Source organism: Canis lupus, chromosome 1, assembly GCF_003254725.2.
Source record: "Canis lupus dingo isolate Sandy chromosome 1, ASM325472v2, whole genome shotgun sequence".
NCBI classification, from domain to species: Eukaryota; Metazoa; Chordata; class Mammalia; order Carnivora; family Canidae; genus Canis; species Canis lupus.
In genome coordinates, this window is record NC_064243.1 from 663,280 (window position 1) to 689,128 (window position 25,849).

At 54.6% G+C, this 25,849-nt stretch overlaps 1 protein-coding gene across 1 annotated transcript in view; it reads right to left on the bottom strand.

Moving 5' to 3' along the window:
* KCNG2 (potassium voltage-gated channel modifier subfamily G member 2) overlaps nucleotides 1-21,950 on the bottom strand; it is a 56,321-nt gene extending 34,371 nt beyond the window's left edge. Inside the window, 4 exon segments of the mRNA XM_049111518.1 lie at nucleotides 4,065-4,166; nucleotides 8,453-8,820; nucleotides 20,605-20,672; nucleotides 21,707-21,950. The gene's annotated coding sequence lies outside the window, so the exon portion shown is untranslated.
* Between the last annotated feature and the right edge of the window lie 3,899 nt (nucleotides 21,951-25,849).

Consider the following 25,849-nt stretch of genomic DNA (forward strand, 5'->3'; position numbering starts at 1 on the left):
TTCATGGACTCGAGGTGCCTTGCCTATCTGTGTACATTCCAGAATACATTTCTCCTTAGTTACAAAAAGCTCCCTGGGTTTTCAGAGGACCTGTGCTGACCTCAGAGCTGGTTCAGCCGGCCAGCAGCTCTCCAGTCCCACTGGGGCCTCATGCAGTGCGCACACTCAGTGCTGCTGGTCTCTGAGATGTGACTGTCAGCAGGGGTAGCGTCCCTCCGTGTCCTGGCCCCGGTCTGCTCTCATCCACTCCATCAAGTACGATATGCAGCCAACTTCCTGTTGACTGATGTTTGCTCCACTATTTTGCAGCCTTTGGTTGTCAACCTGCTGAGGTCATACAGTGAAGGGGATTTCTTGTCAGCAATAATCGGGTCATGTTTTTCCATCCATTCTGTCTCCGTTCTGTCAATCTCTCTGCCTTTTAATTGGTATTTGTTTTCTTTATACCGTTTATGCTTTATTTTATTTATTTTTTTACCATTTGTGCTTTAAAAAATTATTGAAGTGGTCTCTCTCTCTTTTTTTTTTTTTTAATTAAGAAGCTCTAGGGACACCTGGGTGGCTCAGTGGTTGAGAATCAGCCTTCGGCTCAGGGCATGACCCTGTGTCCCAGATCTATTTCCTGGCGGCTCCTCAGGGGTCAGCCTCACAGACCCAGATGCTTTTATCCATCCTCCTCATTGGCGCTTGAATCCATCCACTGAGTTTTTCACATCATTTATCATATTTCCATTTCCTTCTTCTTCACATCTTCTCTTCTTTCCTTGAGACTCCGTTCCTTGTTGAGACTGTTTTCTTGTCTGCATCAAGTGTGTTCGTAATTACTCATTGAAGTGTTTCTAAAAGGCTGCTTATGTAGTTCTAACGTGTGTGTCAACTCAACATTGGTGTCTACTGACTGTCTTTCGTTTAGTTTGAGATTTTCCTGGTTGGTGGTATGACGGCTGATTTTCCAATGAAAGCTGGGAATCTTGGGCATTATGTACAGGACTGTGGCTCGAATAGAAGCCTTCTGTTGTAGCCACTCAGAACACATTCCACATAGTGCATCTGACTGTACAGCTCAACACCCTCTGTTGTCACTGAAGGAGCACTTAGCCATCACAGGCGCATCCCTCCCACGTGAGCCGCATCACAGAAAGGGTCAGTTCCTGACGGGAGGCAGGCAGAGTCCAGGGGGAGAGCCAGTGCTGTGTGATGGGATGCGGGACGTGCTCTGGTGGGAACAGCCACATGCAGGAGGGTCTGGTGCTGAGCATGGAAGTGTAATGACTCAGTTTATTGTAAAACACGAGGAAATAGAGGCCCGTGAGTCTGCAGACATGCAGATGAAAGAGACGTGCAGAGGAGGGAAATCAATGTTTGCCCCCCCGCCCCCGACCGGGGACTGTGCCTGCCCTGCGCTGGCTCCCCTGTCATCGTGACGGGGATGTGGCTCTACAGGGAGTACATGTGGGGTTCAGTCCTGAATCCAACCGCACGGCTTAGCATGGCCGTGCTGACGCCACAGGCCTTGAACATGACGCAATGTGCAGTGGCTGACACCACCAACAGTTCCCTGGCTCTGCCCTTAGGACACCCGGTAATCAGACCCACAGACCCACATCTCTGTGTCCAGGCAGTAGGGAAATTAGGGAAACACCACACAGAAAGGCCACTCTGCAGAACAACTGGATGCTTCATAGAGTCAATGACGTGGGAGGAATGTTCTAGAATCAAGAGTCAAAGAGATAGAGACATAGTAGCCAATGAACTGTATAAACCCAATTAATCTTATCCAAAAATTCTACACAAGACAGTTTTGGGACAATTGGGGAAATCTGCATTCAGATGTGACGTGTTCATTACCGTCAGTTTTCCTCGGTGTTATGTGGTATTGTGGTCACGGACAGGGCCAACCTTCTTCTGTAAGCCCATCCCAGATGGATACTGTTCCACGTATGTATGAGCACATGCACCCATTCCTGTACGTACACACACGAACATATAGGCCACCAGGTCCCCGTGTACCATGAGTTCAACTTTTGTTTACGTGTGATCTTATTCACTTAAAAAAAGCAGGAGAGAAACAGCCAAAAAAAAAAAAAAAAAAAAAAACGAAAAAACTCACCAATAAAACATGACACTCGTGATCTTACTTTCTGTGTTGGGCATTCGTGCTCTTGATCATCTGCTGTGGGTCCCAAGGGCGTTTCTCCCCAGCCCGCTCCATCTAACGTTACAGCTGCCTCTGTGGCCCCAGGATGGAGGCGCAGTGTGGCCCCGGCCGAGGACTCAGCTGTGCTGTGCGTGATGTGCCCTGTTGGATTCCTGTGCACAGGTCTGGGCCAGACGGGACAGCTGAGTCTACACTGATCTGCCCAGTTTCATTGGTTGCGCTCTCTGGCCTGCTCAGCCTTCACCCATCAGTGGACTGTCCTAGTGAACGTGGGCCCCTAAATCTGCTGTGGCGACTTTGGTTCATAGCTCCTGCCTCCTCACTCCCCAAACCACAAGATGTGTCAGAGGAAAATGGTGAGAAGCACACGAGAAACTCCCAGCGGTGCCGATGGTCACATCAAAGTGCAGCGAGAGGGTAGCCCGGGTGGTCGCGGTTTAACACTGCCCTCCACCCAGGGCGTGATCCTGGAGTCCCAGGATCGAGTCCCACATCCAGCTCCCTGCATGGAGCCTGCTTCTCCCTCTGCCTGTGTCTCTGCCTCTCAATCTCTCTCTCTCTCTCTCTCTCCCTGTGTCTCTTGTGAATAAATGAATAAAATCTTAAAACAAAACAAAACAAAACAAAGTGCAGCAAGAGGTCAGGCTACACGCCACAAACCCTCAGCTGGCCGTTGAGCCTGAGAAACACGGAGGCAGCAGGACAGTCACACACCATCCTCCTCTACCGGTTCTTAAGGAAATTAGGCTTCTACCCTCCCCGTTGGGGAGTGGATGCACTCGCGGTGGGAACATGGACGAGGGGACCAGCTGGATGCCACACATTCTGGCTCATGGCCCCGCCTTTGCCCGGGGGTCAGAGTGGGCACACGGTGGGCCTGAAGAGGACGGATGCCAGAGTGCATGAAGCTCCCGCTGGCCCAGGGCTGTGTCCCTGGACTCCCGCTGCCAAGGCAGGCACCCCAGACCGAGTCAGGGGACACCTGTGGGTCTCGGCCTCATGCATGTGCATCTGGGGCCCATTGCCCAAATCCTGTGGGGTCAGGGTGTGGGTAGCAAACCCAGGGCTGAAAGACATGATGTCTAGCTCTCCTCCAGGTAAGAGTGGACATGGAGGGACCGGTGGTGTTTGGAGAACAGTGCAGTGGGGAGAGGGAGGAGGGAAGGAGCAACAAAGACTGAAGAAGGGGGAGGCCCAGGCTGGTGTGGGAGGGGGTGCAGAGGAGGGACCCAGGGGGGCAGAGGACAGAGGGGAAGGAGGGGATGGAGGAAAGGAGGGGAGGGAGGGCCCGAAGGGCAGGGGAAGGGGGGCACAGGAGGGAGGGGAAGGAGAGCCTGGGGGGCAGGTGTGGGAGGCAGCTGGGGACTCTCTCTACGCGTGGTGGGCACCTGGACCCCCACAGCCTTCAGTGTGGGATCCTGGGCTGGACCCCAAACAGTGTGGCTCCCACTCCAGCTCCGGCTCCACAGGGTTTGCTGCTCTGCCCCACAGGACGGATGGGCAGACATGGATACAGACAGAGGGAGGATGGAGGGAGGGTGAGGTGGGCTGCAGCCTCAGGGCTCACAGGACAAAGGCCAGGGTGGGCGGACCCCAGGTCATTGCTTTGCCGCTCTCCCTGAGGCTCTTGAGGTCAAACTGAGGGAGCACCTGGGGTCCCCTACTGGCGTCAGGGGTGCAGGCAGCTGTCCTGCAGCCCCAGCATCCGAGTGGCCCTGTTTGTGGCCTGGGTCCTGCCCAGGTCCTGCCCCTAGGCCCACCGTCCTGCTCACTCCTCTTTTCAGCTCCAAGGAAATCGGGGTGTTGGCAGCATCACATAGTCAGCACTGTCTCGGGGACTGGTTTCATTTACCCACTCAGCCTCTGGTCCTCTGAGGGGGACGCTGTGGGAAGACCTGCTCCTTACCCCAGGCAGGTGTCCCTGCACGCTGGCTCATCTAGGTGGCCGTCCACAGGGGGCGCCGTCCCATCCCGTCCCGTCAACGCCTCTGCCAGCGCGTGCAGATCCCTGAAATAGGTCAAATCCTTGTCTTATTACTTTTTAATTTTTGTTTAAAGGATTTATGCAACTAATTTGACAGAGAGCGAGCCAGTGGGGGAGGTACGGGGGGGGGGGACATGGACCCCCCACTGAGCTGGAAGCCCGATGTGACCCTTGAACCCACGACCTGGAGACCACGACCTGACTAAAAACCAAGAGTGGGATGTTTCATGGCTTGAGCCCTGGGCACCCCCGGACCCTGGCTGGGCGGTGATGTGTTAGAGGATGTGAGGACACAGCACGTTTTCAGTGTTTGATCTTGTCATGGTGGATCAGCTGGGGGTCCCTGGATGCTGTGACCTCCACCCTGTCACCTGGGCCACCACCCCCCAGTTACAGACCTTGTCCTTCCAGGGGCAGGTTAGGATTTATCCCATCTGCTTACCACCTACACCACGATGGCTGTTGAACATCCTCCCCCCAAGACCACCCTCCCATCTACCCTGGGAACTGCCCTGTCCCCCTGCTTTGCCCCTTCTTCTCCCCATCTCCTGTCTGCTCAGGTTGCACACTATGGGATGTGAGAAGCATTGCCTCCAGGCTCCAGCACAGGCCCCCATCCTCCTGGGCCCTGGCCCCGTCCCTCTGGGGCTCCTGCTAGTCAGCCCCACACGGCCCCCAGCATGGCATCCCCTCCCTCTCCCCCTGGATCGGGGTCTCCACCACCTGGCCCCGCACCTGTCCTGTCCCGTGAGCCCAGAGCTATCTCCTCCCCTCCCTTCCCCGAGAACCAGCCCAGGAGTCGCTGTGCCGCCCACCTGCTCGGCCTGCCTCAGTCTCCCGGGAGGGGTGGGGCAGATCCCAGGTGTGCCCCTGGCCCCTCCAGGCTGGTGTAGAGATGGCCTGGCCCCAGTCCACGGCCCCGTGAGTGTCTGCGATCTGAGCACACGTCCTGGTGTGGACGCGGCACCTGCCTGTATTTAGAGGAGCCTGTTCCAGGCAGTCGAGGTGCTCGTGCCCCAAGGTAAAGGGTCATAGTTGGTACACTGTTTGCAGACGGACTGTCAACCCCACTCGTCTGTGAGGCAGCTGTTTACACCCGCATTTCTGCTGGTGGAGCCCAGAGAAGAGACTCTGAGGCAGTGGGTGCTGAGCAGGGGGCAGCTGGGCGGCGTGTCCCGCTGGGTCTGGGCCCCAGGTTCGAGGAAGTGCCATCCTACGTGGTGGCTCACACCCCTGGGGGCTGAGTCTTTCCTCCTAGCATTTCCCAAGTCCACTCGGAGCAGCTCTCACCTGTGATGGACTGTGGGACACGGGGCCCGGCCCTGCGGGACCCTCCATGACACACGGACCCCAGGGCACGAGGTCCTTGGGGGCTTCTTCCCTGTCCATCAGTTTCCAGCCTGTAATGGTGACACACATGACCCACATTTAAAAAAAGGTCTTTGGGGCCTCTGGGTGGCTCTGCAGTGGAGCATCTGCCCTCGGCTCAGGGCGTGATCCCAGGTCCTGGGATCGAGTCCTGCATCAGGCTCCCTGCTTTATGGAGGATTCTCCATCTCCCTCTGCCCTCCCGCACCCCACCACCCATCTGCACAAGTGCGCTCTCTCTCTCTCTCTAAAATAAATAAAATAAAATGAAATAAAATAAAATAAAATAAAATGTTTAAAAAAAACAAAAAAGTGCTTTTATGGCCTAAATAATTCCCAAGATGGACAAGTCTGGGAGCTGCTGTCCCTGAACCCCTGCCTGTCATGGAGGGAGCCCTCGCTGGGCTGGGACTGAGCTGCCACGGCTCTGGCACAGCCAGGCTCTTAAAGCCGAACACACAGGGGGAGTGGACAGGGGCTTGTTTGAAATCCTTAGGCAGTTCAGCAGGTCCCCTGCCCCAACGCCTGCCCATCAGTGTCCCCGGCACCCAAGAGGGAGGAGGGCTGCTGTCACCCCAGATGCCAGGCTCCTCCAAGCTCTGGCTCCACGACCATGGGGTTCGCTGCTGTGCTGTAGGTCAGGGGCCCTGGGCTGGAGCTCAGGGCCTGAGACCCCTGTGGTGTCCCCAGGAGATTGGTGGGGCCCCTTCGCATGCCATGGAGAGTGCACAGGGAATAGCCAGTGAGCAAAGTTTCCAGGTAATTGAATTTTATTTTTCAATCATGACAATTCTTATTTAGTCATTTCCTTTTCAGATCAATTTGTAAAACAAGCAATTAATTAATCATTGCCATGTCTGTGGAACAGCATGGAACACACATCACTTAACTTTCTGAGAGGAACTGCACACACTGCGGTCACCAGGCCAAGGTGCCAAGAGCATGGCCATGGGGGGGCGGCCTCCTTTCCTGACCCTCGCTTCCTCACAGGGGTTCGGCACCCCCAGGATGCCAGGTGCTGCCCACTCTCTGTAGAAGCAAGTCTTCACGTGAAGTCTGGAGTGACAATGTCCACGTGAAGGGCTTAGGGTGCAAACCTGCCCTGTGCAGGTTTGGGGACCACACTGTCGGCCTCGCCCCAACCTTCCTGCAGGCTCATCCCCCAGCAGCCGAGGGGCACGTCTCAGCGCTCCGAGCCATGGCCTGCGCCTCTGCCTCAGGGCCTTTTCCTCTGCGGCTTGTTGAGGACTCCCTATTCACCCCGCGCAGGGATGCCAGGGACGTGACCCCAAAGAGCAGCAGGTTACACAACTGCATGGACCTACACTGGCCTTTTGTATGGGCTCCTCTTCCTGGGGCAGATGCGTAAGGAGACTTCTCTGGAAGGAAAGGCTTCCATGGTGGGCAGCACACGGGTGGGCAGGGCATTTACGTCGTCTCTGCTCTCTCCACTATGGTTTTCAATCCTGCTTTGGTTTTTTGTTTGTTTTGTTTGTTTTAACATTTTATGTATTTATTCATGAGAGACACAGAGAGAGGCAGAGACACAGGCAGAGGGAGAAGCAGGCTCCATGCAGGGAGCCCAACGTGGGACTCGATCCCAGGACCCTGGGAGCATGCCCTGAACTGAAGGCAGACACTCAACCACTGAGCCACCAGGCATCCCTACTTTTGACTTTCTTCTTTTTCAGAGGACCCAGCAACGTTAGCAGCCGGGAAAGGAATGAAACCATCTGATCTTTGGGGGAGTCCCATCCTGTGGTTCTTTATATGGTGAGACAGAAGCCCTTGACTGTGGCACTGTGACTGGCCTTTGTGTGAAGCCTGCACCAGCCTTTCACCCCCAAGGACTTGCTTCAAGTTGGCATCAGTGGGCATCAGGCAGCAGGTGGCTCCTCAGTCACGGAGCCCCTGCAGTTCTCAGGCAAGGAAGCTGCTTTCCACGGGGGGGTGGTTCCCTCGGCAACAGCACAGAGCTGGTCTCCTGTAACTACACATCAGCCGATTCGGAACCTGAGGTGGGCAACATGCTGTAACATGTCGCTAGGAACACACTGATGCTAGGATGACCTAGGAGGATGATCTTTCCTGTCACTCGAGCTTCTTTATCGCCCCCTTTTTTAAGCCATGTGATTATATTCAAGAAATTAACTTTTGAAATGGAAGAGAAAAACTATGAGACAGTTGGCAGTGTTCCATGCAAATAAAGCTGGAAACCTAGAGGAAATGCGTAGTTTTCTCAGGAAACACAGTCTATCAAGGTGGATCCCATGAGAGTCAGAGATGTAAACACACCAATGTCCCCTGAAGAAACAAAGAAGATGTAAAAGAACCACCGCATGGAAGGTGCCAAGGCCCGACCCAAGAGACCAGAGAGTCCCAACATGCGATGAAGTGTCCCAGGGCCTCTGCATCCCTCTCATGAAGGAGGAAACACTGATATTTAAACCCAACGCAATTACTGCAAAGAAAGAAAACTACAGCCCAATATCACTTACAAAATCAGTGCAAAAAAATCTAAGCAAATATTATTAAACAGGAAGAACTGAATGTGACTTTTAAAAATACTAGAAAAAGTAGCATTCATTCCAGAAACGCAAGTCAGGGTCAACAGCAGGAAATCCCCTGATGTTGTACACGACAGAAATAGTCCTAGGGGTAGACAGTCACGATCATCTCCATGGATGTTGGGAAGCACCTGACGCTCAAGAAGTTGAGGAATAGCTCACAGGCAATGCACCACCCATTAGGGCCCAAACCCGGAGTCTTGTCCAGTGGAGACACGTGGAGGGCACCCACCAGGACAGGGAGCGGGGGACACACAACCTGCTGGCACCCAGCACCATCCCTGGGGACCCACCCATGCGGTAAAACTGTCTCTGCTTGCTGAGCAGATGACCGTGCACTTGGAAAATCTCAGGAACCTACGGTAAAACACTTACATGTTGGAGGAAAGAGCTGAGCAGAGTGGCAGCCGGCAGGGTGGAAAGCTTCCTCCGCATGACGAGGGCCAGCGGCCGCGGGGTTGAGAGGGGCTTTCGCAACAGCAACGAGCGAGGACTGCATGTGCAGGAACGTGTTCCACGGGGGAGCCCTCCAGAATCACGAGGGTAGAACGGGGCGCACGGGGTGCACGCTCCCCTCTCGCCAAGGACGGCACAGCATTTAGCCCGAAGGTTTTCCTCCCGAGGTTGATCCATACGTTCAATTCGATCCCAGTAAAAAACAGAGCAAGCCGTTTTACAGAGTTAGTCCCGCGACGCGAGACGCCAAAGGCGCGAGAATAGCCAGGAGCCCCTGGAAAGGAAAGCTGGCAGGGGAAGAACTCTCAGGCCTGAGGGACAAGGGACAAACCACACCGAGAAGTGGGCTGAACCCGTGAAGAGGCCACTCCACGGGGACAGCAACGGCTCTCAGACTCAAGGACCTTTTAGCTCAGCCAGAAGCAGGGGAACTGGGGCCACCAACACCCGGACGTTGTTTCTTAGCCATGACACTTGGGAGCCTGGGGACATGCGGCCGCAGCACTGGCCAGCTGTGGGGACTGTGGCTCGCCCCGGGGCTGGAGTGCGGGTGGGTGCCAGTGGGGAGGGGGACCCACGAGAAGTGCCCGGGCCGCTCGCCGCAGAACACGGGGACCAGCCTCACGACGGGGCGACCAAACGCTGGACGACTGAGGCAGGTCCACTCAGCTGTGGGGGATGAGGAAGGTCAGCTTGGCCTGGTGCGCAGGGTCGACCTCCTGGGTGGACCGTGGGGACCGTGCCAGCAGTAAAGGCAGATCCAGCATGACACACTTGGTGTGTAAGAAGCACACATGCATCTGTCTGCTGATGCAGGGGGAACTGAGGACGGGTGAGCCTGAGGAGGAGGAGGGAGGATGGGCCACCATGGGGTGGAGGACACGGGCCCCTCTGAGCACCTTCCTGTCCTGCCAGAACTCCTGGGAGCCTGGCGGTCTCCATGTTGCCCTCACATCCTGCAGAATCAGTGTAACTCCGCCTCGCATGGTCCGAGGGAGGCCGAGGGCCTGGGTGGTCATGCTCCTGCGGCCGAGCAGCCCCCACCCCACGGACATCTGGATATGTAGGGAGGGCTGCAGGCCTGCGGGGGGCCGTGGGAACCTGAGGGGGCCCGGGGCCCAGATGCTCGTGGGCAATGATGCTCCTTGCCTGGGTCACGAGTCATCGTCACCTAGGATGTGACCCAATGGCAGCTGGGTGAGGAAGCTCTGAGCTAATCCTGCTGCATTTCTCTATATCGTTTTTTTTTTTTAAATAGATTTTGTTTATTTATTCATGAGAGACACACAGAGAGGCAGAGACGTAGGCAGAGGGAGAAGAAGGCTCCATATAGGGAGCCCAATGCAGGATTCCATTCCAGGACTCCAGGATCACACCCCAGGGCGAAGGCAGGCACTAAACTGCTGAGCCACCAGGGATCCCTATTTCTCTAAATCTAAAATAGTTCAAACAGAGAAGTTTTTTAAATCTTTTCCTGCTTCAACCCTGGGCACCGGGATGAGACATGCCTTGCATCTGGATTTGACAAGTTTTTTTTTTTTTTTAAAGATTTTATTTATTTATTCATGAGAGACACATGGAGAGAGAGGCAGAGACACAGGCAGAAGGAGAAGCAGGCTCCATGCAGGGAGCCCGACGTGGGACTCGATCCTGGGTCTCCAGGATCATGCCCTGGGCTGAAGGTGGCGCTAAACCACTGAGCCACCCAGGCTGCCCTGGATTTAACAAGTTTTACTGAAAGTGTCACACTCTCCCTCAAATATCAGTGCCGCGATTTCCTTGAAGACAAAGCCTACCAGGATGTTCAGCCCGCCTCTAGGATGGCTCATCAAAATCGTAACAGCGTTTTTTCCAGAAATAGAAAAAAAAACCTATTCTAAAATTCACGTGGAACACCAGGGACTCTGAATTGCAAAAACAATCTTGAAAAGAATGACACAGTTGAGGTCTTATGCTCCCCAATTTAAAAACATATGAAAAAGTACAGTAACCACTGTACTACTGTAACCACTGTACTGTACTGGTTATTACTACAGTAACCACTGTAACCACTGTCAAAGTGTGATCCTGGCTCACAGACCAGCGCATCCCCACCTATCCTATCGATTTAACAGAAGTCTGGAAATAAACCCTCACATCTATGGCCAGTGGGAGTTACTTATTTATCAGATATTTTATTTATTTATTTGAGGGGAGAACATGCACACAAGTGGGGGGAAAGGGAGTAGGGAGATACAGACCCCTCACTGATCAGGGAGCCTGACACAGGACTCGATCTGGGGACCCTGGGGTCATGACCTTAGCCGAAGGCAAACGCTCCTCCACCTGAGCCCCCGGGTCCCCATGGTCAGTTGATTTTAGGCAAGGTGCCAAGACCACTCAATGTGGAAAAAACCAGCCTTGTCAACAAACACTTTGGGGAAACTGACATCCATGTGCAAATGCGTGAACATGAACCCCTTCCTCACACCACATATAAAACTTAACTCAAAGTAGATCAATAATTTAACTTCAAGAACTAAAACTATAAAGCTTTTATTTATTTTTTTAAAGATTTATTTATTTTTATTTATTTATGATAGACCTATATAGAGAGAGGCAGAGACGCAGGAGGAGGGAGAAGCAGGCTCCATGCCGGGAGCTCAATGCGGGCCTTGATCCCGGGACTCCAGGATCACGCCCTGGGCCAAAGGCAGGCGCTAAACCGCTGAGCCACCCAGGGATCCCCTAAAACTTTTAGAAACAACATAGTGTCAGACTTTCCCAGCGTTGAGTTTGGCAATGGTTTCTTACCCATGACACGGACGCACAGGCAACAAAAGGAAAATCAGATCAAAGACCTTTGCGCAATTAAAGGCATGTCGACAGCGAGCCCATGGAGTGGAGGAAACGCTTTCACGTCATGGATTTAGTAAGGACTTGATATTGGGAGAATGTAAAAGCTCCTACAGCTCAACAAGAAGACCACCAGTTCAAAAATGGGCAAACGACTGGAAAAGACATTTCTCCAGAGAAGACACACATATGGCCAATAAATACCCGGAAAGATGCTCAACGGCATCAGCTACTGGGGAAATGCAAATCACAACCGCCAGAGACCCCACTTCTCAACAGCTGGGATGGCTGAGTCAGAAAGATAGACAACCAGAGGCATAGGTGAGGCGCTGGAGGAACCTGCGCCCTGGGTGCCTTGTGAGGTGTAAGTGGTTGCAGCCACCATGAAGATAGTCTAGCGGATCCTCAAAAAATTAAACAGAAGTAATGTGCAACCAAGCAACTCTACTCCTAGGCGAACACGCATGGCCTCCACCAGGTGTTCACGGAGCATCATTCACGGCACGTCATTCATAGCATGTAGTTCACGGCAGCCAATGGTGTCCGTTTCTGACCAGACACACCGATGTTTGGGAGCATCTACCCTGGCCAGGTGGGCCCTGTGCTGCAAGGGGGTGGACCGTGTGTCCTCAGTGACCCAGCAGCCTGGCCAGACCTGGGGGCCATGGCCTCATGGCCACCAAGGGGCTCCTCTCAGTGGCAGGGCTGCCAGAGACTCATCTCTGGCCAACTGCGGAGTGGCTTGCCCTGAACGCCCCATGTGCCCTGAGCTCTGCCTGCAAGGAGGTGCCTTCCAGACACTTCCGCCAGGAGAAGCGTCTCTGCCTTGGGCCCAGAAGGCTTCTGGAGGTCGGAGCTGTTCCAAGTGACGGGGCTGGTGCTGGCGTCCATGTCTCCTGGCGTCAGGCCATCTACCTGCTCCTGAAAGCACAGGGCACCCTCCATGGCACCATCAGGGCCCTGGATGAGACACCTTCCTATGGCTCTAGATCATTTGTGTGTCAGTTGCTGTGATTTTCAGCAGAAAACAAAAGTTTTGAAAGAAATGCTGTTTCCCATCAGCAGCAGGAAGTTTGTTTCTCCCTTCTCTTCCATCTATAGGTGCTACGGATAAGAATGAGTTACATAGGGACAACTTCCTGCTCCTGCAAAGTCACTCCCCGCCCCCCCTTTCAGCAGGTCAGGTGCGAGGCCCACGGGGTCAGTGAGTGCCACCCCTTTACCCATGACAGCCAAGACCCTCCTGGAGAGTGTTTGTGCCAGGTACATGTTCTTATCCAGGAGCTTGTCCTTGGGTGGCCCAGGGGCACTAGGGACAAGGAGCCCAGTGGACAGTGTCCCAATGGGGGTCCTCATGTCACTGGACCTGGGGAGATGTCACTGGACTGGGGGAGGGTTGGAGGGATCTCTGTCTGTGCTTGTAAAGCCCTGAGGACCTCATGGCAGAAGCATCATGAGGGAGGCTAGGAGCATGTGGGGAGGGGCCCCGGAACCCCAGACCCCACAAGGCCCCGGCCACTGTAAACAGAAAAGTATTCCATGTACATAGCACAATAAAGAGTGAAATACATAGGATTACACCTGAGCAAGGAGGTAAGTCTTCTTCCCTACAAAGGCTGCAGGAACTAGGAAGCATACCCTGCATTCGTGGAGTGGAGACTTATGGTACCAGGTCATCTACACCCATAGAACGACCTGGACTCAACGCCCCCTGTCCAAGTCCCAACAACATGTGCTTGCCAACACAGAAAATCCACCTCCGAGTTCACATGAGGTCTCCAAGCAGCCAAAACAATCTTGAGAAGGAACAAAGTTGGAGATCTCGCACTTCCTGATTTCACACTGCAAACGGGGGGTGGTCTTGGCATCAAGGCAGATGTACAGGCCCTAGGGATGGAGCAGGGGCCGAGACCTGTACACCACATGTGGTCACACAATTGTCTGCAGGGCACCAAGGCGACTCTATGGAGCTGGGGAGCCAGACACCCATGCGCAGAACGAACAGCTTAGACCGTCGTCTTACTGCAGGTGAGGGAATCACCTCGAAATGCATCAAAGACGTGAATGTGAGAGCCAACACTGTAGAACCCAGGGTACATTGTCACGGCGCTGGACTGGTAATGAGCTCTTGGATATGACACCAGACAAGTAAGGAACAGAGGAGAAGAGAGGTTACGTGTACTTGATCAAACACCAGCCTCCGCAGAGTGAAGAACTCGCAGATCAGACTGGAGGCAGGGAATGTTCAACACCTAGAATGCTGCACAAGCCCGGGGAATCCGCAGTGACACAGAAGTCTTAGAACGGGCAAAGTGTGTAAACGGGCATTTCCCCAAGGAAGACACAGGGATAGCCAGCACGCGCGACGGGACGCTGTGATGGCCCCGAGCCCTGGAGAGACAGACATCGGAATCAAAGACACCGCTTCATATGCTTTAGGATGGTTTTGAAATAAAACAAATAAGCAAACAGCCGCAGGAAGCCCCTCAGGTGTTGGTGGGGGAAACTGGGAGCCTGGGGTGCTGGGAATATGATGTGATACGGGTACCATGGACACGACACGGGGGTGTCTCAAAACATTAAGACCCGAACTGCCATCGGAGCCCACAGCTACCCCACATCCGGGTTCTTACCCACAAGAACCCAGATATTTGGCCACCCATGTTCATAGAAGCATCATTCACAGCAGCGGACATGGTGCCTCCAAGAGGAGGCAATGGCCAGGAAGCAGCTGCCGGGGCTGGGGCTGGGGTGGCAGGTGTGCATGGACTGGATTGGGAGCAGGGGCCCAGTGGGGAGGCAGAGAGCGGCCCAGAGGGGGCCACGGGGGGCCTGAGTGTGGTCCTGTTCCTGCATTGGATGCTTACTGACCTCATAGTCTGCGTGTTTTACAGTAAAACCCTCTCCAGAGCCATGTCGCCGCTTCTGATCTCATCGCTGACTACCGTACGGACAACGGGGATCATGTCCAACGGAGCATGCTGGATTCCTCACAGGGCCTGGCCCGGTGCGGCTTGCTTCCCCTCCCGGTGGCAGTGCGCATGGTGGCCCTCACAGGGCTCGGTGCTTGGCTGGGAGGCCCGGGTCTCAGGCTGCCCGCTCACAGTTCCCAGGACACACGGCACGGCCCATGCTCATATGGGCACTGCAGGACAGGCCTGGGGGGCCAGTCCCCGTCCCTCTCTTCTGTGCCTCCCGGGTCCTCGTGCAGAGGTCACCTCAGGGTCCCCAAGGCTCCAGAACCTCCGCATGGTGGCCGAGCTCAGCCTGCAGCAGTCCTGCTCCGACACCACAACCCCCCGCCCATGGCTCCCAATGCTCACGGCCCACACAGCTCATGGGTGACAAGCTCACAGCAACTGCACTGTTCGGATGCCTCAGGATTCTTGCAGTTCCCCGCCGCTCAGGGGTTTCCTGTGGCTGCCAGTGGAGGAGGGGGGCTCACCACAGTCCCTCTGGCTCCTCTGAGGCTCTGGATACCCGAGTTTGCCACCTCTGTGCTGGGCCCTAGCCCTGCACATCCACCTCCCCCCCCCCCCACCTCCACCAGTGACAGGGAGCTCTCACTCTGGGAAGTGCACCATCCTGTTTGTGGCCTCAGGTCCCTCTTGCAGGGTGGCTGCCACCCACCACCTGGGGACCCCCACAGCCCTGGGGTGGGGTCCAGGATGAGAACTGAGGGAGTGCGGGAACAACGGTAGGGCAGAGGGACTGGCAGAGGGTGTGGGCAGACGATGGGCAAGGACACAGGGCAGGACATCCTGGGAAGCTCATGTGCCCCCTGACATGACCACCCAGCACCTGCTGACCACGCAAGCCTGTGACAGCCATGTGATAGCTGTGTGACAGCTGCAGGGGACAATGTGGTGTGAAGGGGCCAAGGGGCCGCAGCACCACCTGCCCATGCCTGGGCATTTGCTGCAAATCCTGTAGGAGTGCAGCCATCAGTCTGTGCTCCTTCCTGTCCCCAGGCTGGGCTGCCCCGCCCATCCCTCCCCTGTGGGGAGGTCAGCAAGGGCTCCCCAGCTTCCCCTGTGGGGCTGTGAGGACCTCTGCAGGGGGATCAGTTTAGCACCCATGACAAAGAGCTGAAGACACAATCTTCAACCACAACCACGTGTAGTAACAGCCTTGCGTTCAATTTGAAACAGGCCCTTTATCCACATTCGGAAAATAACCAATGGGTTGAAATAACTCAAATGTCTCATTCCCACACCATCCACATGGTGTTAATGGCCCGCATGGCCACTGACCCCCCGGGGGGGGGGGCGGGCAGGGAGGGAGACCTCAGAACTGCAGATGGCACATCAGGTGTGCAGCCCCTACGTGTCCAGGGCCCCGGAGCTGACGGCTGAGCAGAAGGACACTCGCTGCCACCCGAGGCCGCCTGTAGGCCCAGTGGCAAGGAGCACCCCCCATCCCCGCCCCCGCACCCCACCCCTGTCCTCTGGGTCACCCCCCGCCGCGCAGCCCCCTCACAGGTCAGCGGATCACCACGGAAGAAGGTGGCCCAGCCAGGCCGCAGCTCTGTGCCTTAAGCACATGCAAGAACCCGTGCTGGTCTTTCCTGTTCCCGTCTGTGACTCACCTGAATGAGGTGAGGTTCATCCTTGTGAAAACTCATGTTCAGTTAGAACCCAAACCCCGGGAGGGTGAACCTCAGGTGTGCAACACAGTGGAGGGAGGAGAATGCCTGTCACCCCATCACCAGCGGCGGGCAGCCCCGGGAGCCCCTGCTTGAGGCCCGCTGTCCCCACACAGAAGCTGCTGGGCTCTGGGGGCGGGGCTCCAGGGGGCCACCCACAGCGAGGTATGAGACCTCCCCGGCCAGGGTCATGCATCCTCAGATTCCTTGACCACGGCTGCCCTCTGCTCTGAAGACGTGGACGGGAACAGGACGGCGGAGGACCCGGTTGGGGGACAGGTTGGGCTGTGCTGTCTGCTTACAGAGCACTGGGTGGACTGTGTCGAACCCCACGCCTCCTTCCTTGTCCCAGGAGTCCAGGCACAGATGATGAGGGATCTCCTTCATCCACCTCACTCTCGTCCACACTGTTCTGGCAGCTTCTCCTTCCAGAAGGGAAGCTGTCCTCATCTCAGCTGTGCGCATCACTGACCGTATTTTATGCTCACCTCCACCACACACGGAGCATCCTGACGTTCAAAGCCCAGCTCTGAAAAGCCTTCCTCCTCCCCAACTAAGGTCCTTCACAGTAGTAGACAACATTGACCACAGTACCCGGAAGGGACAGTCCACGTCCCGCTATACCCTCCCCCCAACAGCACCTGGAGGGGACAGTCCATCCTTACCATCCCCCTCACAGCCCCTTCAAATCCAATCCTAGCCTCACAGGTGACTTTCAAGGTGACATTTAGCACTTTTACGAAGTTTTATATGAAATAGTTGCACATGCGTCCTAAAGATTAAATTTATTTTGAAACATCAGTAGGTTCACAAGTGGTTGAGGAAATATATAAAGGGCTTCTGTGTCCTCTCCTGGCTCCCCCACATTTCCACCACTAGGACATCTAGCACCAGCAGGTCCCTCCCTTCCCTGCCTCCTCAACTCCTGGCGATGGCTAATCTGTTCACAATCTCTGTAATTTTGTCGGTTCAAGAATATAATGTAAATTGGAATCATCAGAATGATGGGCTTACTTGACTCAGCATCACTCCCTGAAGATCGGTCCAAACCTCTGGTGCATCAATACCTCTCTCTTTCTGAGCCTGAGCAGTGTTCGTGGCAAGGACGTCTCACAGGATGGCTGTTCACCACAGGACATGTGGGTCATGTCTAGCTCTGGACTAGTACACACATGACCACAGCAAGCAGGTGTGCAGGCTGTGCACGTCAGGTGTCATTCTGTGGGATGGATGCCCAGAGAGGAGCGGCTAGGCCGCAGGGCAGCTCCACGACTGACTTGACAAGTGCTCATGTCTGTACGTCCTCGTTGGTATTTGTTGTGTGTATTTTCTCATTTTAGTCACTTTGACAAGTGTGTGGTGATACCTCCTTCAGTGTTGACTTGCACTTCCCTAATGGCTAATGCTGTGGGACGACTTTTCTTCCATCCTTTGTATATCCTCTGTAGTGAAGTGTCTTTCCACATATTTTGCTCATTTATTGTATATTTTATTTATCTGTGGGTTTCTTTGGGGTGTAGCTATTGAGTTTTGAGAATTCTTTATGTATCACAGATTTTGTTCCTTTATTGGATGTGTAGTTCACCAATACTTTCTCTCACTTAGCTTTTCCTTTTCTGGTCTTAAATGGTCCTTTGACAAGCAGTTTTTTTATTCTGATGAGGTCAAGTTTATCAAGTCTACTTTTTATGGATCATGCTTTTTGCCTCAGGTCTAAAAACTGCTTAACCCTAGGTATGAGTGGCCTATTTTTTTCCTAAACATCTTGTAGCTGAACATTTTACACTTAAATCTGTGATCCATTTTGAGCTGATTTTCCTATGAGGTGTGAGGTGAAGGATGAGGTTTCCCCCACGTCTAGATGACCAGCTGTTCCACCATCCTTGTTGTAAAGGCTGTGCTGCTCTGCTCACCTGGCTCTTCAACTCTGTCAAGAATCGGTGGACACTCTGGGCTGGGTCCGAATGGTTTCACCGTCGTGTGCATTTGTCTGCCTCTCGGCCAGCGTCATCGGCCCTGGCTCCTTGACCTACATAATGAACATGAATATCAGGCAGCGAGGACTCACACTTTGTTTCTGGGTTTTGAGATTGTTGTAGCTACGATGTCAGCACTCGTGCCTGTCCACATGGATTTCAGGATCAGCTGTCTGCATCTACGGAAATTCTTGTTGGGATCTTGAGAGAGGTTTTATTGACTTCACAGACCAGCTGGGGAGAGCAAACAGCTAGACTGTAGAGTCTTCCAATCCATGAACACGGCCCATCTTTCCTTCTGCTTAGGAGATTTGGGGAACTTCCCCTGGTATTTCCCACGTAGACAGTCCTGCTATCTGCAAACAGGGATGTTATCCTTCTTCCTGCCTGACCGCACCCCTGTTATGTCCTTTTCTTTTTTTTAAAGATTTTATTTATTTATTCATGAGAGAGACACACACACAGAGAGCAGAGACACAGGCAGAGGGAGAAGCAGGCTCCATGCAGGGAGCCGACCTGGGACTCGATCCAGGGTCTCCAGGATCAGGCCCTGGGCTGAAGGCGGCGCTAAACCGCTGAGCCACCCGGGCTGCCCATCCTTTTCCTGTTTTCTCTAATGTCCAGGACCAGGTTGAGCAATAGCGAGAGGGCACAGCTCTGCCCTGTTCCTGCTCTCGGGGGAGGGGGGAATCACTCACCCTTTCACCTCGCACGCTCTTAGCTTCAGGGCTTCTGTAGATGCTCTTTATCCAGGTGAATGTCTACGCCTAGTTTTCTGGGAGTTTTCATGACAGGTGGGTGTTGGATCTTATCAAAGGCTTTTCTGCACCAACTGAGGAGATGGTGTGTCTCTTCTGTGGACACGGTGGACTCTGAATGTTGAACCAGCCGTGCATGCCTGGAGTAAATCTCATGCGGTCCAGCACCCCCATACATCACTGGATTCAATCTGCTAATATTGTGTTTAGGATTTTGTGTCTAAGGTCATGGATGATATTGACCTGTGGTTCCTTTCTGGGTGTTCTCCTTTCGTCTTCAGGGAATGTGACTTCGTAAAGTGGATCAGGAGTTCTCTCCTGTTTGTTGAATGGTTGATAGAATTCACTCCTTTTTGAATGTTTGGTAGAAGAACGCCTGGGTAGCTCAGCAGTTGGGCACTTGCCTTCGGCTCAGGATGTGATCCTGAAGTCCCGGGATTGAGTCCTATGTCGGGCCCCCTGCATGGGGCCTGCTTCTCTCCTTCTGCCTGTGTCTTTGCCTCTCTCTCTCTCTGTCTCTCTCTGTGTCTCTCATAAATAAATAAATAAATAAAATCTTTAAAAAAAAAGGTAGAACTTCCTAGTGAGACCACCCAAGCCTGGAAATGTCTTTTCTTAGGAGTTTTGAAAGAATTAATACCATTTTGTAAGTTATATTGATTTGAGACTGGTGGGGCTCGTTTCTGCTCAGGAACAGGACAGCCATGCAGGGCTGATTGAACATGGCACCAGGCTGGCCTGAATGCAGGTGCCGCCGGTGGAGCAGACACCAACCATGAGCTAGCTGCCAGCCCCACCAGCCCGGCAGGTACAGTCCCCACAGGGTGGAGGAGGAACTGCAACCCAAGCAGTTCCAGGGCCTGGGGGGCCAGGGCAGTCAGCGTCGTGGGAAAAGCCCTTGTGTTTTCTAAAAGAAGTGAACAGGCTTCCCATCTAGGGCAGAACGCCGTGGGCACCATATGAGATAAGGCCCCATGGACATAAGGCCCTCCTCACTGGAGGGAGGGTAGGACGGAGGCCCCCAAGGCACTGCAGTGCCCGGGCGTCTATGGACCTGGGGGCAGTGCACCGGGCTCTCTTGTACAATTGCAAGGTCGGATCTGGGGCGGCGAAGAAGGACCAGCTTTTCTGGCCGTGGTGTGAGGAGGGCCAGCCCCACAGGGGCCATGGCCATGTGCCCAAAGTGAGAGAACAGTCAGGGAGGGGCCACCAGCCAGGGACAAACTGGGAGAGTAGATTTTGAGTCAGAAAATTCGTCTTTGTCATCAGCTTAAGATACAGGTGACCCTGAACTCATTACGCAGTTTCTTATCTATAAAACTAAACACAACTGCTTCAGGATGTTTGTGAAGGTTAAGTGTGTCGTGTGTGTGAGAGGTCGTAAAGCTCAGATGCCCGTCATGCTCCCCTAGGGAGATCGAACGCCTGCGAGAGTGACTCAGGCCACACACCAGGGGCAGCAGAGATGCTGGAGACGGCTTGGAGTGTGTCCCGGGTGCAGCCCTCGCCACAAAGCCACATCTGCATGTTCAGGCCTGGGGCGCAGGGCCGGGACAGCCAGGGGAGGCCCATGGGCCTGAGCCTGCCACGCTCTGGGCTCTTCCTTGGCTCTAGCATGAAGGCTGGGGAGTCTCCCCAAAGTCCTGTCCAGGTGGCCCCAGGGTAGGGTGATTCCAACACTATACTTAGGAACAGATGAGTGACAGCCGCTCTGGTGGCAGCCTGATGCCCTACATGAGCATCCAGGAACGTGTCAGCCGCTGGGACCCACAAGGGAAAGGAAAACGATGCAAACTCCTATTTGTTAGTAATTTCTAATTCTGGCCCCAAAGCAGCGCTGCTTTCACCTTCACTCACCTGAGGAGGCTCATGAGCCCTTACTTCTGGCCACAGCCTGAAAGATGTCACCACACGGTCTCAGGAAACTGCCGGCACCAGAAAGGGGAGCAAGAGGTCACTTTGCTGGTGGAAATGCTGCAAGGGCAGCAGAGAAGCCTCCTCCTATAGGTACTAACCGTGCCAGCTCCTGGGGGGACAGATGGCTTCTCCCTCTCCAGGCCTGAAGGGTCCAGAATAATCCCCAAGCCCAGGGTCGTGCACTGGATGCACTCAGGAGACAGACACCCATGAGATCTTGCAAGGCCTACTGATGGGTGGCCTATGGGGCAGGACCGCTCTGTGGGGCAACAGGGGGCCAAGCACGGATGGAAGGCTTCTCAGGCTGCCTGTTGTCTTGGGAGGTGACCAAGCTCTCAGAGGTCACAGGCTCCCATGCTCGGTGGAGACAAGGCTCAGAGGCGCCCTGGGTGAGTTTTCAGGTCATGCATGTCCCCCCTCACACAGACATCAGGAAGATTGACTCAAACAAGACGGTGACGCACAGACAGCCCAGCTCAGACCTCGCAGGTCAGACCCTGTGGGGACGTCCTCTGGGTGTCTCCTCAGTGCTGAGCCAGCCCTGGAGGAGCATCTGCTCGTCAGGACATGGCTGGCAACTTGCCTAAGCTCTCCACCACCCACCAGGCTCACATGTATGCATGTATGAGTGTGCGGATCTATTGTATGTGCCCACAGCTCCTCCCCATGACCACACTTGAGACTTTAGAGGGTAGAGACACATTTTCTCACTTTCTGTGGACCCAGCTCACTCCGCATGCTGTCTCCTAACATAACACATGTGCGGCCCCACCACAGACAGCCCTGAGGACGATGGACCCTGCACGGCGGTGCTTATGTGGCTGGGTGGTCCCGGGGCTGGAGGCAAGTCCAGGGTCACGACGTATGTGGTGGCCTGTGAAGAAGCCCACACCAAGATGGGGCACACAACGGGCCACAGACAGGCCCACCCCAGAATGAGAAGGCAGCGCTGGGGGCCAGCCTTCCCAGGGGCAGCACCGGTCTCTGGGAACACACACAGGTAACCGGTACCTCCTGTACACGGACACGTGTGTGCACGCACCTGCATGCACAACTGAAGGCCCAGGGACAGTGGCCGACAGCAGCGCATAGGCTTGCTCACTACTGCTTCCTGCGAGGCTATCTCATGAGACTGGGCATCACTCCTACAGCAAAAGGACGCTGGCTGTGGGGATCTGAGGCAGAGGATAGAGTTGATGCCAGCGTGCCGTGGAGGGTGGTGCGTGAAGAGGATGCAGCTGCACAACTTCCCTTGAAGCAGTGTTTTTCTTAAAGATCTATTTATTTATTTGAGAGGGGGGAGGAGAGAGAGAGAGAGAGAGAGAGAGAAAGACAGTGTGGGGGGGGGAGGGGCACAGGGAGAGAGTCTCTGGCAGATTTCCCACTGAGTGCCGCACCAGATGCAGGGCTCAAACCCACCTCCCAAGCCAGACGTTCCACGGGCTGCACTGCACAGGTGGCTCCTGAGAAACCACTTGATATGTATCAAGAGCCCCCAGCGTCCTTACCTTTTGACCCAGTGCAAAGTTTCAAGCATTTATGTATGAAAACATGTATTAGGGGTACTTTGGGGCATTTAGAAAGTTGGGAAGTTAGAAACAGTCCACGTGGCCAACCACAGAAGGACACGTGGACACACACTGACAAATCCACACAGAATACATGCAGCACCAGCAGAAACATGAGACATAAGTGAAGCCGACACATGCAAACACCGCCAGTGGAGGACGGTCCTCGTAGTCGGGGGCCATCACCTTGGAGGGCAGGTCTCACAGGAGGTGGACAGTGCATGCTTCCCTTTAACCTCTGTCTCCAAGTCTCCCGTGGTGGAGGCGGTGATAGGCAACTTACACCTGCATGTGTTGCGTCTGGAAACAGGAGAAACCACCTCTGTCGCGCCCCTGGGCTCAGAGCTGCCTGCCTTCCCGGGTCACATGTCCTTTGCTGCAAAATAATGTCGCAGTTCCTGGGAAAGGGCGTGAGCCCAGACATGACCGATGGGCCCAGATGCCAACCTCACTGGGAAGGGTGGCCCCATCCAGACACTCCCGCTAGGCCTAGACGCAGCTCTCCTGCCAGCAGGTCTGCCCAAGGCTGGGTCTCAGGGTGCGGCACCCAGCTGGGCCGGCGAGGGCCTCGAAGCAGAAGCGCCGCACCCCGCAGGCCCCAGTGGCGGGCTTCCCAGGAACACAATGTATCGCAGCTTCCAGAGGACAGCCGACTTGTTTACCCCAAGCGCCACCACCGGCTCCTATACCCCATCTTCTCCAGACTCTGGAATTCTCTCTAATCTGTTGAGCATTGAAGCCGCCACCCTATATATTCACTATCCTTCCTCATCTAAAAGATGTCCTTTCCTTCTGGTGGAAAATAATCAAGGAAATTTGTTCACAGTCAGAAACTATGCGTTTCTTGAAGGAAAAGTGAACCAGCCGCATGTGAGCTGTGCTCAAAACCCCAGAAAAGCGGCCAGACGACCAGGCACCGCCTGCTCCCAACACCACGCTCGAACCTCACAGATACCAAGAGGACGGTTTTGGTTTCCCAGTGACTAATCCACATAATGAACATTAACTTTTAATGCATTTTATTTCATCAAAACATCTCACTCCCTTGCATTAACTGCTCTGACATTAAATAAAATACCCTTGTCACGCACTTCATTTTCCTGTGAGCGTACCCATGAAGGCACGGCCACACCCCAAAAACACAAAAGAAAGGGGAATCCTCTTCCTGGCTTTTACCAAACGGGTTTACATGTCTGCTTGGAGGATGATCAGACACCCGCTGGCCGCACATGTGACTCTGCCCCCTGAGTGCAAACCCGAGCAGAGGGAGGAAGGGGGCACTGCAAGGCACTGGTCAGCAGGGGCCTAAGCACAGCCAGGCCTGACCTCAGCGCCCTGCCCTGGCCTGGACTTCCTAGCAAAGAGCTTTCGGAAACTTCTACACTTAAGTTCGCTGAGAGACCGGGGAACCTTGAGACACATGGTGTGGACGGGGCGGTCCAGGATTGTGAACTCCCAGTGAGAGGAAACCACACCCCGGAGACAGGAAACTGGGCTACTTTCTCTTGTCTGTCTTGCTACCACGATGCCAGTTCCAGCCACAAACCAGAACTTCTAACCTTCAAAATGATGAAAATCACTCAGAATTAGTGTTGAGAATCTGACTCCCTGGGCCTCCCCAACCCCCCAACCTGGAGCTGAGGGGTGTGGCTGGGGGAAGGCATCAGCCAACGACTTCACACCACCCGAGGGCCGTGTGGGCAGCTGCCGGGCACAGAAGCCCATGGATGCCGCAGTAGCTGGGGGTGGACCCCCTGTGCCCCTGAGTCCTGTCCAGAGTCCCCCTCAAGTCCCCCCCAAGTCCAGCCCCCGAGTCCCACCCCCCAGTCCTGCTCCTGAGTCCCTCCCAGTCTCCACGCCCCGAGTCCCCCCCAGTCCCTCCCAAGTCCTGCCGGGACCATCACACAGTGTCCAGCTGGTGCTGCTCCTGTATAGACACAAGCCTGCTGTCCTGCGGCGATCAGACTACTGGACAGTTCCTGAGATTCTGCGGCCTGGAACCCTTGCCTTCCACTTCATGTGCCCACAACTACTCAAGTCTAACCTAAGATTTAAACTTCATTGTTCAAATACCTGAGAAGGTTAAAAATACCCGGGAATTTCATTAAATTCTGGGAACTGCCATGGTGAGCTCTGGCCACTGCCTACCCTTCTCTGCCTTCCTCACCATGCCTTAGGGTCCGAGGGAGGCAGAGGGAGGGCTGGCACCCAGCAGGTGCACCAGCAGCCATTGGGACGGACGGATCGATGGCGGATGCAGGAGAGGGCTCGACGCCCTGGGCAGGACAGAGCTGGGGTGCATGCACTCCTGTGAACGCTCTCATTATCTTAGCTTCGCTAATTGAAAAGAGCCACGTGAGGTCTCCTGCACTGTTTGTACCTTATACTTTGACGAATCTTTTCCTAAACATACAATCACATTAAAATATTGGATATTTCCATTTTGAGTGAACATATTATGGTACAAGTTTCCCTCTGAAAGTCAGAAAGCTACGGCACAGCTCAGCCTGGCTTTTTGTTGCTGTGGAGAAATCAGAGAACACGAGCAGTCACACGTCTGCCACCAGCTTGTGGCCCACAGGCCCAGGACATTTGCATTGGCTCTCACAGGCACATGCACCCCTAGGGCTCAAGCGGTATTAATAACAGAAGCCGCAGGTAACCAGGTTGTGAGTCTGACTTCACCTGTCACACGAGGAGGTGGACACAGGCTGTTCACAGGGCTCCTTTGGGAGCAGAGCCTTGGCAGCCTTCTGGGGTGCGCCCACTTGACATTTGGTTTGTTTGCTTCTCAAGGTGGTTTGTGATGCAGGTTTGCTCTTACAAATAGATCTGTTTGTTGAATGGAGCCTCGGGAAGACTGAAGGTGCCCACAGGTAAGCTGCCAAATGAGGAGCTGGCCCCAGAGCCCAGGGACAGGAGGCGCTGGACACCTAGGTCTTGAACCCTCTCAGTAGCCCTGAGCACCTCTCTGGCTTTTTTTTTTTTTTTAGGTTTTTAAAATTTATTTATTCATAGAGACACACACACACACAGAGAAGCAGAGACACAGGCAGAGGGAGAAGCAGGCAGGCTCCATGCAGGGAGCCCGACATGGGACTTGATTCTGGGTCTCCAGGATCACACCCTGGGCTGCAGGCGGCGCCAAACCGCTGCGCCACTGGGGCTGCCCCCTCTCTGGCTTTGAAGGGCACATCAATCACTGCTAAGAGGCTGTGGGGGGCCCAGGAGCCGCTGTATCCCTGGCCAGGTCCAGGGCCGTCCTCCATAGAGAGGGACAGCCAGGTGTCAGGAGCTGGCCCCTCGCTGCCAGCCAGGGGGTCCCCGATGCTGCCCTTACTCCGGCCACCATGAGCGAGTGAGCCATCAGGCACTGGGGCTCTCTGGCATCAGCCCTAAAATGTCCCTATTCCTTGTGAAATTCTCATTCATACACAGACGCGCAGGTACACAGACCTACACGGCCACACTCCTCCGACACCCATGTCGTCCAGAAAAGCCCACCTTCCCCCGTCTCCCAGGTTCTGCCTCCAGCAACTCTCCCGCGGTGGCCCCCCGACCCTCTAGCTCACACACGCCCTGGTGCCACCCCACCTGCTCCCCTTCACTCCCGCCCC